We start from the raw sequence: 12,358 nt of genomic DNA, 5'->3' as shown, positions 1-12,358 counted from the left end.
GCATTTACACGATCAGAGAGAGGCGTCTAGACATGTGTTCATTCTGGAGACCGTATCTTCCTGATCATAGCTCCGAATTGAATGATCTTGGACGTTCTGGAAAGAGGAATCAAATATCTCTGATACTCATGAAGGCCCCGGAAACCTAATCGGCCTGGAAGTGCACCGTCCTTCGCATTCTTCGGAGCTTATCGGGTTCGTCCAAAACGGCAGCGTGACAGGAGTTTCTTCCGACGAGCTTAACTTTCTCTCACGCGTCCGAATTCTATGATTCTACTTTCTCTGAAACCGTGCTCCAATCCTCTCCAACTTTGATGAAGCACCCAACAGCTGAATCGGACCGGAAGGTTCCCCGGACAGGCGGTCATTCAGGAGTATCGGATTGCTCCGCAATGGATGCGAGAGAGGTCTGTCTTCCGGTGACGGTATCGTTCAGCTCAGCGCTCCAAATGACCTGATTCAACCTGTCCTGGGTTCTTGACTCAATGCTCTCAAACTTTGCTGAAGACCCTGTAAGCTGAATCGGCCGGAAAGATCTTCCGGTGACACGATTTCGGAAATGTATCTGCACCCGGGATTTTTGGCCGAGAGACTTGACCGCTGGTACGTGTTTTTGGCCGAGAGGTCTACCCGCGGGAAGGATTTTGGCCGAGAATCTTCGGCCATCAGTACAGCATTTTGCCGAGAAACCCAAAATTGCTCCTTTTCACCATTTTTGATCATTTCAACTCCATTTCTTCATCTGAATCACATCCTCCACTCCAAATAGGCTCCAAAAGCACCTGTTTAACACTCCAAACCATGCAAAACTCTCTTGGACCTAATGCAATCTCCTAAGTCCTAAAAAAATGCCTAAAGACCTAAAATGCATGAGATAAGACATGATGTGGACTAAAATATGTACACTAAAAAATGTAATTTATGAATATATCAATATATGAGGACAGCTTCAAACTCAGATTATTTCCATTCAGTCTTGGTGATAAAGCTCATTAATGGGAGAAGAACCTTGATTGTGGTGTGTGTCGTGGGTTGTCAAGTTTTAACCTAAATGAAATCAATAGCCGCAAGTGCACAGCTGATTGATTGTAGTACTTAGGGATCGAATCCACAGGGAAGGAGGATCTTTCCTGCAAAAGCCTTCGAACGAAATATAAAGTAAGGAAGTCTAGAACCAAAATGTTTTGTGGAGGTTTGGGTGGTGTGTTTAAAATGTAAAAACGAATCTTAAAGAGAAAATACGGGAATTAAAATAACCTAATAACTAAACTTAACGAAAACAGGTAAAAATGAGAAAAACGGCTAAACTAATTGCTTAAATGAAAATCGATTAAAAAGGAATGAGAATATTGAACTAAAGCTTGAAATAAAACGGTGTAAATCTATAAGAAAGAAAGTGCTGGGCTTCAGGGAAGTTTTCTCAGGGGTACGAACGATTCAAAACATTGCTAGAGAGTAAATTTTATAAGATCTTACCTTAAACTTTTTGAACTGGAGTCACGGACGTATGAATACGCCACTGTCGTGATCATAGAAAACTATCTCTCTCAACCCTGACCAGTAGGTTTCCACTCTGGCCCTGGAAAAGAAGAAATGCATTATGTTTAAGACTCGTCAGCATTCACAAATCGCCCATAGGTAGGTTTCCACTCCTATGTTTGTTTTGCTCTCCCAAACTAGATCTGACACCGGATGAACACTTTCGTGTCACCAAGCATCTGGATCAGATTTTAGTTTATGACGCTACACTCATGCAGTAAAAACAAACTCAGAAGAAGAAGTTCTAAGATTCGGCTCAAAAGCTCATGGAATCCTCATCGAACATATAAATCCCCATTGAATATCCCTTAATCCCAACAATAAAACTACTCAGACATAATGAACGAAATCAAAAACATAGTATTAAAAAGTAGAATAGAAACCGAAATTAAAAAAGAAAGAACAAGGGTTCAAGAGACAAATCTCTCTCCCTAAAACCTAAAAACAGAGCTTAAAGTAAAATTTCTGTAAAGTATTTCGTCTCTCTTCTTCTCTTCTTAAAAACGACCTAAATGACATGTATTTATAGTCTCCAATACTCTCTGGTGTCTACGGTTCCGGAATTGAGGCTGGGAAAATGATACGGGCTTCAGAAATGGGCCTTCAAAGTCGGAGTTAGCTGGCCGCGATCGGGATGGCTGTGACCTGATGTCGTATCAACTGTGTGAGGGAACAAGTTTTACCCTTAACAAAACAAATGAAAGCCGCAAGTGCACAGCTAATCAGTTGTAGTATTTAGGGACCGAATCCACAGAGATTTGTGTGCCTAGTATTCTTCTACGGTTTTTAACTTTATGTCTAGACTAAATTGGTTTTAAAGGTTGGTTGTTTTTCTCGAATTAAACTAAAACAAAAGAAAGCAAATAAATCTATCCTAAAAAGCAGGTAAGAAAATCGAATGAAATGCAAATGGAATAAGTAAAATATCGAACTTAACAAAAATAAGGCAAGTAAAATATCGCATGAAAGGTAAATAAAGCAAGTAATAACAAACTAAGGAAATTGAAACGCAGGTTTAAGAAAGCAATAAAAATCGATGGAGTTGTAAACTATGGTTAAAAACGCTGAGCTTTTGGGAACTCTAAGGGATCATAATCGGTTTTAACATTAAGGTAGATAGATTGGGATTGACAGATAACGATATATGGGTTCTAGAGCTAGAGTACGGCGGTATGACTACGTCACTGTCGTGATCATAACCAACTGTTTCTCTCAACCTTGACCAGTAGGTTTCCACTCTGGCCCTGGAAGGGAGAGAACGCAAGAGCTGCACAAGACTCGTCAATACTCACGATCTCGCCGCAGGTAGGTTTCCACTCCTACGGAAAAATCGCCTGTTTCATTCTAGGGCTGATACTTAATGAAAACTTTCGCAACACTAACTATCTAGATCAGATACTAGGTGATCAATCAAGCATACATGCAATAAGAACAAGAATAAACAGAGAACAGGTCGAAATCCCAGATCTATAAACCTAGATGTCTTAATCGATTATGAGAGCCCCTTTTGGGAACCCTAAGCCCAACTTGGGATCTACTCAGACATGGCTGAGCTCGACATCATCATTGGTTTTAATAAAAGTAATGAAAAACAGTAAAGAAAAGAGATAAAGAAAGCTTCTCTATTGAAGAACTCGGACTTGAACAATCTTCTACAAAAATCTCATAAAAACGGCTAAAGGAGAAGGGTTTCTGTAAAGTATGAATGGTTCTCTCCAAAAACGACCTAAATGACATGTATTTATAGTCTCCAATACTCCATGGTCTCTAGGGTTCCGGAATTGAGGCTGAGAATGACTTTGGGCTTCAGATAAGTGGTCTTTAAGTTGGAGATTGATTGCCGCGGTCAGGAGTGTTGTGACCGCGGCAAATAGCTTGTTGGCCGCGGTCGGGAAGCTTCTGGCCGCGGCAAACAGCTTGTTGGTCGCGGTCGCGTGAGCTGTTGGCCGACTTCGAATGGCTCCGGGGCTAATGAAATATCTTGAGATCCAACCGTTAAAATGTCTCCAAACCAAGTGCATTTGAAAGCTGGTTGATTCTTCTATAAGTTGTCCAATTTTGAGGGTGATCAGACGGTGAGAAGGTCTTTGTCTCTCCATGAGAGTTCTGACGGTCTGCATTTATCCAAAAGAGTCTTTTTGTTCCATTTTGTGCTTCTTTATCCCAAATTACCTGAAAAGTCTTTTAAAATCCGGAAATATAGAAATCCTTTGAAAACCTTTGAAAATGGAGTAAAAACACCTGTAAAAGATATTAAAGTGATCCATAAAAATGGTCAAAATCCGGTGTTATCAACTCCCCCAGACTTAGTCTTTTGTTTGTCCTCAAACAAAACAAAGGCTAAATCTCGGCGAGAGGTTTGAAAACGCAGGAACTAAACAAAATCTCAGAGACCAAACTTCTAGACCAATATCAATCAGTATGCATCAATCGGGAATAGCTTAGAAAATTCTCACTAGCAATACAGGCATAACTAGTCCGTTAATCCGTCATGCGGAAATCTATGCACTAACTTCCAGTCAACTAGCTTTTAACATTCATTAAAAATCTCGGTGGTTCTCATCAAAGAAAATCTAGGCAAGGAAATCTAGGGTAGGTGTCAAGAAGGATTATTTTGGGGGTAGGGCTTAAAGTGTTTAAGGGTTACCTGATGATCTGGAGGATGCAGGACATTATGCAAAACCGCAAGAGAGAGTGAAGCTGTTGGTATCCACAGTTTTCAGTCACTTTCTTCTTGACATAGATTCATGGTCTTCTTCCTCAGGTTCTCTCCAAACTACCCCAGACTTAGATTTTTGTAAATCTTTCAAAACCATAGCTCCTTAAACGAATAATGGTTGCTTATTGCTCAACAAATTTCAACAATCTAAGACTCATTAGGCTTTTTTGTTTCCCTTTCTCTTTTCACGTTTTTTTTTTTTTTTTTTATAAAGGGAGCACCTTTAGATATAGAGTCTTAGAGAGCACGAAATTACCAGTTAAAATCTGTCTTGTAAAGCTCCATGATGTTTCTGATACTCTTCCTACCCAATTCCATTCAGTCTCCTTTGTGAGTGACTGAAAACTGCGTCGCTCCTCTTCTCTCCGACGTTTTTGCACATATCTGCTGATATAAACTAAAGAGAGAATGCATGAGGATTGAAAACAAGGGTTTTGGGTTTAGGGTATGGTACCAGATAAAGATAAACTGGTCATCTAGGACGACAAAGAGTGGTAAAAGTGATGGTAAAAGACGTCCTAGATGTGTATGTCGATGCCTGCCTAAAATCAATGATGAGAAAATTAGATATCAATATTAGGTCCAAATAAAATGAGCTAGTATATCCTGTCAGAAAAAATCTCCATGAATAGAAGTCCTCTGGTGGGAGTTCGTAGTGCAAGTACTCTAGCTACCGCCTAGTCTAGTGCTAACCACAAATGAGCTATCATGCATAGTGTAGAAGTGTGCAGGTCTAAATCATCATAGTTTTGCGTCAAACATTCCTGAAAAATACTTAATGTCGAATAGGTTACATACTAAAATTTAAAAAGTACTCGAAATTAAAAAGCAAAAGGAGGAAAATAATTAGTACGGATAGACATCCTCCCCCAGACTTAAATCACACTGTCCCAAGTGTGAAAAAGTTGGTGAGAAGATGGTGAATAAAAGCGAAATAAAATCAAAAGAAAAGAAGATAATGATAGAACCATGATGGTAGTGAAGTGCTGATCAATCACTCATCCTCTGAGGTGTTGTCTGCGAACTGGTGCTGCTCCTGTAAGAAGGTGACAACGCGCTCAAAGCTTCGTCCCTGTCTCTCAACTCTGCGCTCCAGATTGGAATGAGTGTGTGATGATGTAGATGATGAGGCGTGGCCGGTCGGAATAGATGGCTGAAAATGAGCACGGGCCGCAGCTGCATCACGCCTCGCCTTGGCCACTATGTACTGGCCAATGGTGAATGGTAGACGAGGTACAGATGGCAGAAAATCATCGGATTCCGGAGTCCATCGTGGGCGTCCTCCGTTGCTCAATCTCGGGACAGATGCTGAAGGTAAGCGGACTCGGTGCTCCTTGGTGCCAGTGTAATACTTGTAACCAAACCTGTCTGGATCAAAAGCGGCACGAGAGATAGTGTGATCGCGAGAGAGATAAAGTAGATCATACCAGACATCAGGAAGTGGATCATCAGATGAGAAATCGAATCCTACAGCCTGTAGTATCGCTGTAATAGCACTCCCGAAAGCTGGAGTAGCGTCCTCGCAACCATGTAAATCATGCTTCAGTTTTACCATATTCTGCGCTATGATCCACGCGAAGCAGGCAAGTCGTGGATCATCCATAAATGGAATCTGAAGTGTGATGAGCTCAGTCTTCAAAACACTTCCCATGTTGGCTCTAGAGAAGATCGTGTGTGCTAAGAGTTTTTGCACAACTCTCACTGCTGGGTGGCTAAGAAGGGCTGACTTAGATCTCCCACTATCATAGGCTCCATGACCCATCTCTCTCCACAGGTTAAGGTCAGGTTCGTCTTCAAGGTAAATGCCATCAGTGTATGGAAGCTTAAGAGCTTCACAAACCTCGGAAATGGTGAGAGAGAAAGGCTGTCCGCGGATAGAGAATGACAAGATGCCATCTGATGCTCTGGGGTTCCTCCTCTTCGTGTGGTGTAGTGTAACGGTCGCTAAAAGCTCACGGACTAGCTCAGGATAAGTCGGAAGGTTCAACTCCATGTAAGGTCTCAACTTAAGTACATCGATGTACCAGATCACATCCTCTCTGATTCCAAGCATCTCGAGTGTATGATAATCAATGCAAGGCGTGGGTTTGATGTTCAGCTTCTTGAAACGCCTTGCATAGTCCACTCTCGGGTTTGTCTCCCTCCCAATATATCGAATCTGTGGTGGCTCGGGAGGTGCTCGTGTTTCTCTTTAGTGCTGGAGCAATCTCATCACATAGCTTCTTCTTCTCGGTCTGGCTTGGTTCAGCATGTACTCTCCTAGTGAAGCATCATCGGGAATGTCCTCAGAGCTGCCACCAGTGCGACGGCTCCTTCGGGATCTGGTTTCGTCCATTTTCTTGCTTTTCTTGTTTGCACATTAGGAAAGTTTAAAACTTACGGAGGATCTTTTCGGGTTTTACCGGGAATATTTCGGAAAACACCGGGAATCACCAGGCAACACCAGGTAAACGGCAGGCAACACCAGAAAACGGCAGAAATCCGCGGCGTCACCTCAACGACCAACGGCCACGGTCAGGAGACGCGCGACCGCGTTGGCTGAGGGCTCGGCCACGGTCACATACACGGCACCGCGGGTCGAACGGTCGTGACCGCGACTCTTCCTCCTGCGGCTTATTGTCCAATCTTCTCGTCTTTGCCGGGCCGAGCAGCTAAAAACCTACCTTTTCTTCTTGCTTTTTCTAATTTTTGTGATTTTTTGTGTTTTTGTTTTATAAAATACCTAAAACTTAAAAAGAAAAAGAAAGCATAAATTGTAAAAAGGAAAAAAAAAACTAAAAGAAAGAGTACCTAAATGGGTTGCCTTCCATTAAGCGCTTTTGTTTTAAGTCGTTTAGCTCGACGTAGGCATTAGGAATCAGGCTGATTTGAATGGCACTCCACTTGATGTGCCTTTATCACTTCCGGTTGTTGGAGGTTTTACTTCTTCTTCTTGAGGAGCCGTCTTCTTACCTTTATTCTTCTTTCGGACTTTAATATTGTTTAAAACCCTTTTTGTGTTTTCGATCAGCTCCTGGATTTGGTCCTCACTAGTTTCTGTTGCATCCGGTGGAATGATGATCTTGATCTTTGCAAAAGCTTTCGGCTTTTCCTTTTCTTTCTCTTTTGGTTTGTTTCCTTTGTTTGGAAATTCATCTAAGATAGTAGGATAGTACCTTTTTCGGTCCACATTGAGGAAAATGGCATGTCGGTTTGCGTGATCGATCACTGCTCCTACTGTAGCTCGGAATGGTCTCCCAAAAATGAGTGGCCTCTCCTTGTCTTTATCCATCTCCAGGACTTGGAAATCTGCTGGAACAATCTTGTCTCCCACTAGAACTTGTAGATCAGGAATCGCCCCTTCAGTATCTTTTTGAGATGAATCTCCAAAAATAACCTTAACCGTTGATGTCTTTAAGGCTTTAATGCCCAATTTTTTGGCAAACATCTTAGACATGATGTTGACATTGGCTCCGGAATCGCACAAGCAGTCTGTAAACTTGATTCTTGAAATGAAACATTGGAAAACAAAACGTCCCGGATCATCGGCTTTGGTAGGCCTTTGAAACGGTGATCGTTCAGGTACCTTAAACGGTGGCTGCTTGGGATCGATATCCTTGTACAGTGGTACAAAGATTGGGGTTTCTTCTTTCTTTCCATCGGTTCCGGCCTCTTCTTCGGGCAATGTGGTTATGGCGTTGCAAAACTTCTTAGGGTTATCTTCAACTCTTCCTGGAAGAACTCCACTTTGCCTCTTCATAGAAACTGCTGTTTGGGCGACTTGCATGTCTAGCTTTTTGACGTGCGAAGATAAAGATGCAAACTTACCATTCAGATCATTGTACATGCAGTCCACTTTCACGTTCACGTCCTTAGATGCTTTTTCGTTCGTCATAACGAGTTGTTGGATGGACTGTTCAAGTCTACCGATTTGTGAATCTAGCTGGTTCGTTGTGACTCCCTGCTGTTGTACAAATTAATTATTAAAAGCCGTACCTTGGTAGTTATATGGTTGTCGCGATTGATATGGTACTATTCCTCCAAAGTTTCCTCCTTGAAACTTATTTTGGAAGGATTTTTGCTGAGGTGGGTAGTACTGATCTTGAGGATTCTCCACATTTGGATTGCGGTAAGAGAGATTGTTGTAATTTGCATTCCGAAAGTTGTTGTTGAAGTTGTTGTTGGAGCGATTTTGGTATGGCACCAGTGCTCCTACGTATTTCACGTCTATTTCTTGAAATGCTTGATTAATGTGATCGATATCACTTGGTCCTTCATCTTCTGCGCCATTGTTGGTCTCACAAGCATGGATTGGGCGATTGTTGCTCTTCAGAAGCTGGCTCACCATGTTCTTCAATTCGGTTATCTCCTTGTTGTCTGTTCCGGCTTGCTTCATCGATCGATCGTATTCAGGACAATCATTGCTATTGGCTTGAGCCAAATTTTCGATGAGGGCTCTTCCTTGAGTTATCGTCTTTTGTCCAAAGTCTCCATTGCTAGCTGTATCAAGTGAAAGTTTGTATTTTGGTTGCAAACCTCGATAAAATGTGCTCAGCAGGCTTGATCCATGAAATCCATGATGAGGGAAATCACGTTCATACTCCTTAAAACGTTCCCAAGCTTCATAGAAAGATTCAGTTGGCCCTTGTTGAAAGGTTGAGATCTTCGTTCTCAAATTGTTCGACCTTGACTTAGTGTAGAAGTGGTTCAGGAAAGCAGTTCTACATTCTTCCCAATTAGTAATCGATCCTGCAGGCAAAGACTTCAACCAATGGTTAGCTTTATCTGCTAGTGAAAAAGGGAACAACTTACACTTTAAAAAGTCAGGTGGAACTTGGTTTGTTCTCATCATGCTGCGAATTTCTTCAAAAATCTTGATATGGTCCATTGGATGCTCAGAAGGAACTCCATGGAACTGGTTTTGCTTCACCAATGAGATGATTTGAGGCTTGACTTCAAACTCATTCCGGTTTGGAAATGGTACTTGAATCGCAGATCGATTCTGAAAATTTTGAGTAGGTGCATCAAAATCAGCTATGCGATGGTTCCTGGCTTGTCTTCGGTGTTGATTTGCTGGCGGAATGGGGCGGTGAATGCGTTCATTCGGCTGCATTGCTGGATGGTCACCATCGGCTGCATTGATGGGTGGATCAAGGTCTTCACGTCCTTCTCTCTCTCGGTTCTGGTGGTTTATTGGAGGAGCCTCATCCTCCTCTCCATCTTGTCGAGCATGATGATCTTCTATGTGATCATTCTCTTCGTTTTCTCCATGTTCGGACCCGTCTTGGTCCATATTTAAATTTCGATTAATAGGATCTCCAGGCTGGTCGTCGTTGGCCATTCCTTGCGTTCGTCTAAATCTTCGAAGTTCTCTTTCGTGTCTGTCTATCTCGTCTAGAATTGGAATGTCTCATGCAGGTCTACGCCTGGTATTCATGCAATTCAGAGAAAAACAAAAGAAGGGAAACATAGTTCAGAAAAACTTTAAGAAAGAACTAGAGATCAGGTGTCTAGAACAGAAGTTAAAACAAGAAAAATAGCAAAAGGCAGCGAAAAAAATCCCCGACAACGGCGCCAAAAACTTGATGTCATATCAACTGTATGAGGGAACAAGTTTTACCCTTAACAAAACAAATGAAAGCCGCAAGTGCACAGCTAATCAGTTGTAGTATTTAGGGATCGAATCCACAGAGATTTGTGTGCCTGGTATTCTTCTACGGTTTTTAACTTTATGTCTAGACTAAATTGGTTTTAAAGGTTGGTTGTTTTTCTCGAATTAAACTAAAACAAAAGAAAGCAAATAAATCTATCCTAAAAAGCAGGTAAGAAAATCGAATGAAATGCAAATGGAATAAGTAAAATATCGAACTAAACAAAAATAAGGCAAGTAAAATATCGCATGAAAGGTAAATAAAGCAAGTAAATAACGAACTAAGGAAATTGAAACGCAGGTCTAAGAAAGCAATAAAAATCGATGGAGTTGTAAACTATGGCTAAAAACGCTGAGCTTTTGGGAACTCTAAGGGATCATAATCGGTTTTAACATTAAGGTAGATAGATTGGGATTGACAGATAACGACATATGGGTTCTAGAGCTAGAGTACGGCGGTATGACTACGTCACTGTCATGATCATAACCAACTGTTTCTCGCAACATTGACCAGTAGGTTTCCACTCTGGCCCTGGAAGGGAGAGAACGCAAGAGCTGCACAAGACTCGTCAATACTCACGATCTCGCCGCAGATAGGTTTCCACTCTTACGGAAAAATCGCCTGTTTCATTCTAGGGCTGATACTTAATGAAAACTTTCGCAACACTAACTATCTAGATCAGATACTAGGTGATCAATCAAGCATACATGCAATAAGAACAAGAATAAACAGAGAACAGGTCGAAATCCCAGATCTATAAACGTAGATGTCTTAATCGATTATGAGAGCCCCTTTTGGGAACCCTAAGCCCAACTCGGGATCTACTCAGACATGGCTGAGCTTGACATCATCATTGGTTTTAATAAAAGTAATAAAAAACAGTAAAGAAAAGAGATAAAGAAAGCTTCTCTATTGAAGAACTCGGACTTGAACAATCTTCTACAAATATCTCATAAAAACGGCTAAAGGAAAAGGGTTTCTGTAAAGTACGAATGGTTCTCTCCAAAAACGACCTAAATGACATGTATTTATAGTCTCCAATACTCCATGGTCTCTAGGGTTCCGGAATTGAGGCTGAGAATGACTTTGGGCTTCAGATAAGTGGGCTTTAAGTCGGAGATTGATTGCCGCGGTCGGGAGTGTTGTGACCGCGGCAAATAGCTTGTTGGCCGCGGTCGGGAAGCTTCTGGCCGCGGCAAACAGCTTGTTGGCCGCGGTCGCGTGAGCTGCTGGCCGACTTCGAATGGCTCCGGGGCTAATGAAATATCTTGAGATCCAACCGTTGGAATGTCTCCAAACCAAGTGCATTTGAAACCTGGTTGATTCTTTTACAAGTTGTCCAATTTTGAGGGTGATCAGACGGTGAGAAGGTCTTCGTCTCTCCATGAGAGTTCTGACGGTCTGCATTTATCCAAAAGAGTCTTTTTGTTCCATTTTGTGCCTCTTTATCCCAAATTACATGAAAAGTCTTTTAAAATCCGGAGACATAGATATCCTTTGAAAACCTTTGAAAATGGAGTAAAAACACCTGTAAAAGATATTAAAGTGATCCATAAAAATGGTCAAAATCCGGTGTTATCATGACCGCGGGAAATGGGTGGTTGGCCGCGGTCGTGGTGCTTCTGACCGCGGGAAATGCTCTGGTTGTCGCGGGTGGAAACGCTTGTCGGCTGGTTTACGGGACATCTTGCTCTTCGCATATCTTTTGATTGAACTATTGGATTACCAAGCTGTAAAGTGTGCTGGAAAGCTGATACTTCCATCTTTAAGATCTCCAAATTTGAGCTGGATCAGACGGTGAGAAGGCCCTCAATCGGGGGTGAACTTCTGACGGTTTGACTCTGAGCTGAAATCTGGTTTTCTATCCATTTTGTTAAGCTTTTCCCTAAGTTACCTGAAAAGAGTCTTGGAACTACAAATACTAGAAAAACGTGATAAAAGTACTTAAAGGCAATTAGAAACATAGAAAAAGTATTTCAAAACGATCCATAAAAGTGCTCAAAATACGGTGTTATCAAACCTTCCAAGAGGCTCCATTCAAACTTGGGAGCAGTGCAATCAAGCATTTCTATCTAAGTTCTTTTGAACTTCCTGAACAGCAAAACTGAGAAACCAGATCTCCAGCTTCACTCAACATAGCAATGAGAGTTTTGGTGAAGCTTATAAGAGATTTAGAAGCTACACAAACCAATGCCCTCATAATGGGTTTAGTGAAGCCTCTCTTCTCAGTACACTTTATAGAGGAGCTCTCCCCAAGATCAGGAATCAACTGGATACTGCATCCAATGGAAACTTCCTTGGGAAAGAGATACATGCTGCTTTGGAACTGGTTGAAAACTTAGCAATTAGCAATGACACATATGGAGAAGACTTTGATAGAACCAATAGGAGTGAGAGTTCAAGCAGGGATCAAAGGTATGAGAGCGACTTTAAGACACTTGAAAGCAAGCTGACAAGGTGTTATTGGCCA

General features: G+C 41.8%; 2 non-coding genes across 2 annotated transcripts; one reads left to right on the top strand and one right to left on the bottom strand.

The window, feature by feature from the left end:
• The first annotated feature begins 8,808 nt into the window (after positions 1-8,808).
• Positions 8,809-8,915, top strand: LOC112085701. Its single transcript, XR_002899001.1, has one exon. It is a non-coding gene; the product is annotated as a small nucleolar RNA R71 (small nucleolar RNA).
• A 3,074-nt stretch (positions 8,916-11,989) lies between these two features.
• Positions 11,990-12,096, bottom strand: LOC112085681. The gene has a single exon (XR_002898981.1). It is a non-coding gene; the product is annotated as a small nucleolar RNA R71 (small nucleolar RNA).
• Positions 12,097-12,358: the final 262 nt, after the last annotated feature.

Source organism: Eutrema salsugineum, unplaced genomic scaffold (assembly GCF_000478725.1).
Source record: "Eutrema salsugineum unplaced genomic scaffold, Eutsalg1_0 scaffold_3, whole genome shotgun sequence".
In the NCBI taxonomy this organism is placed as follows: domain Eukaryota; kingdom Viridiplantae; phylum Streptophyta; class Magnoliopsida; order Brassicales; family Brassicaceae; genus Eutrema; species Eutrema salsugineum.
The sequence above is the reverse complement of the archived record's forward strand: the minus strand, read 5'-3'. Positions and strand labels throughout refer to the sequence as shown.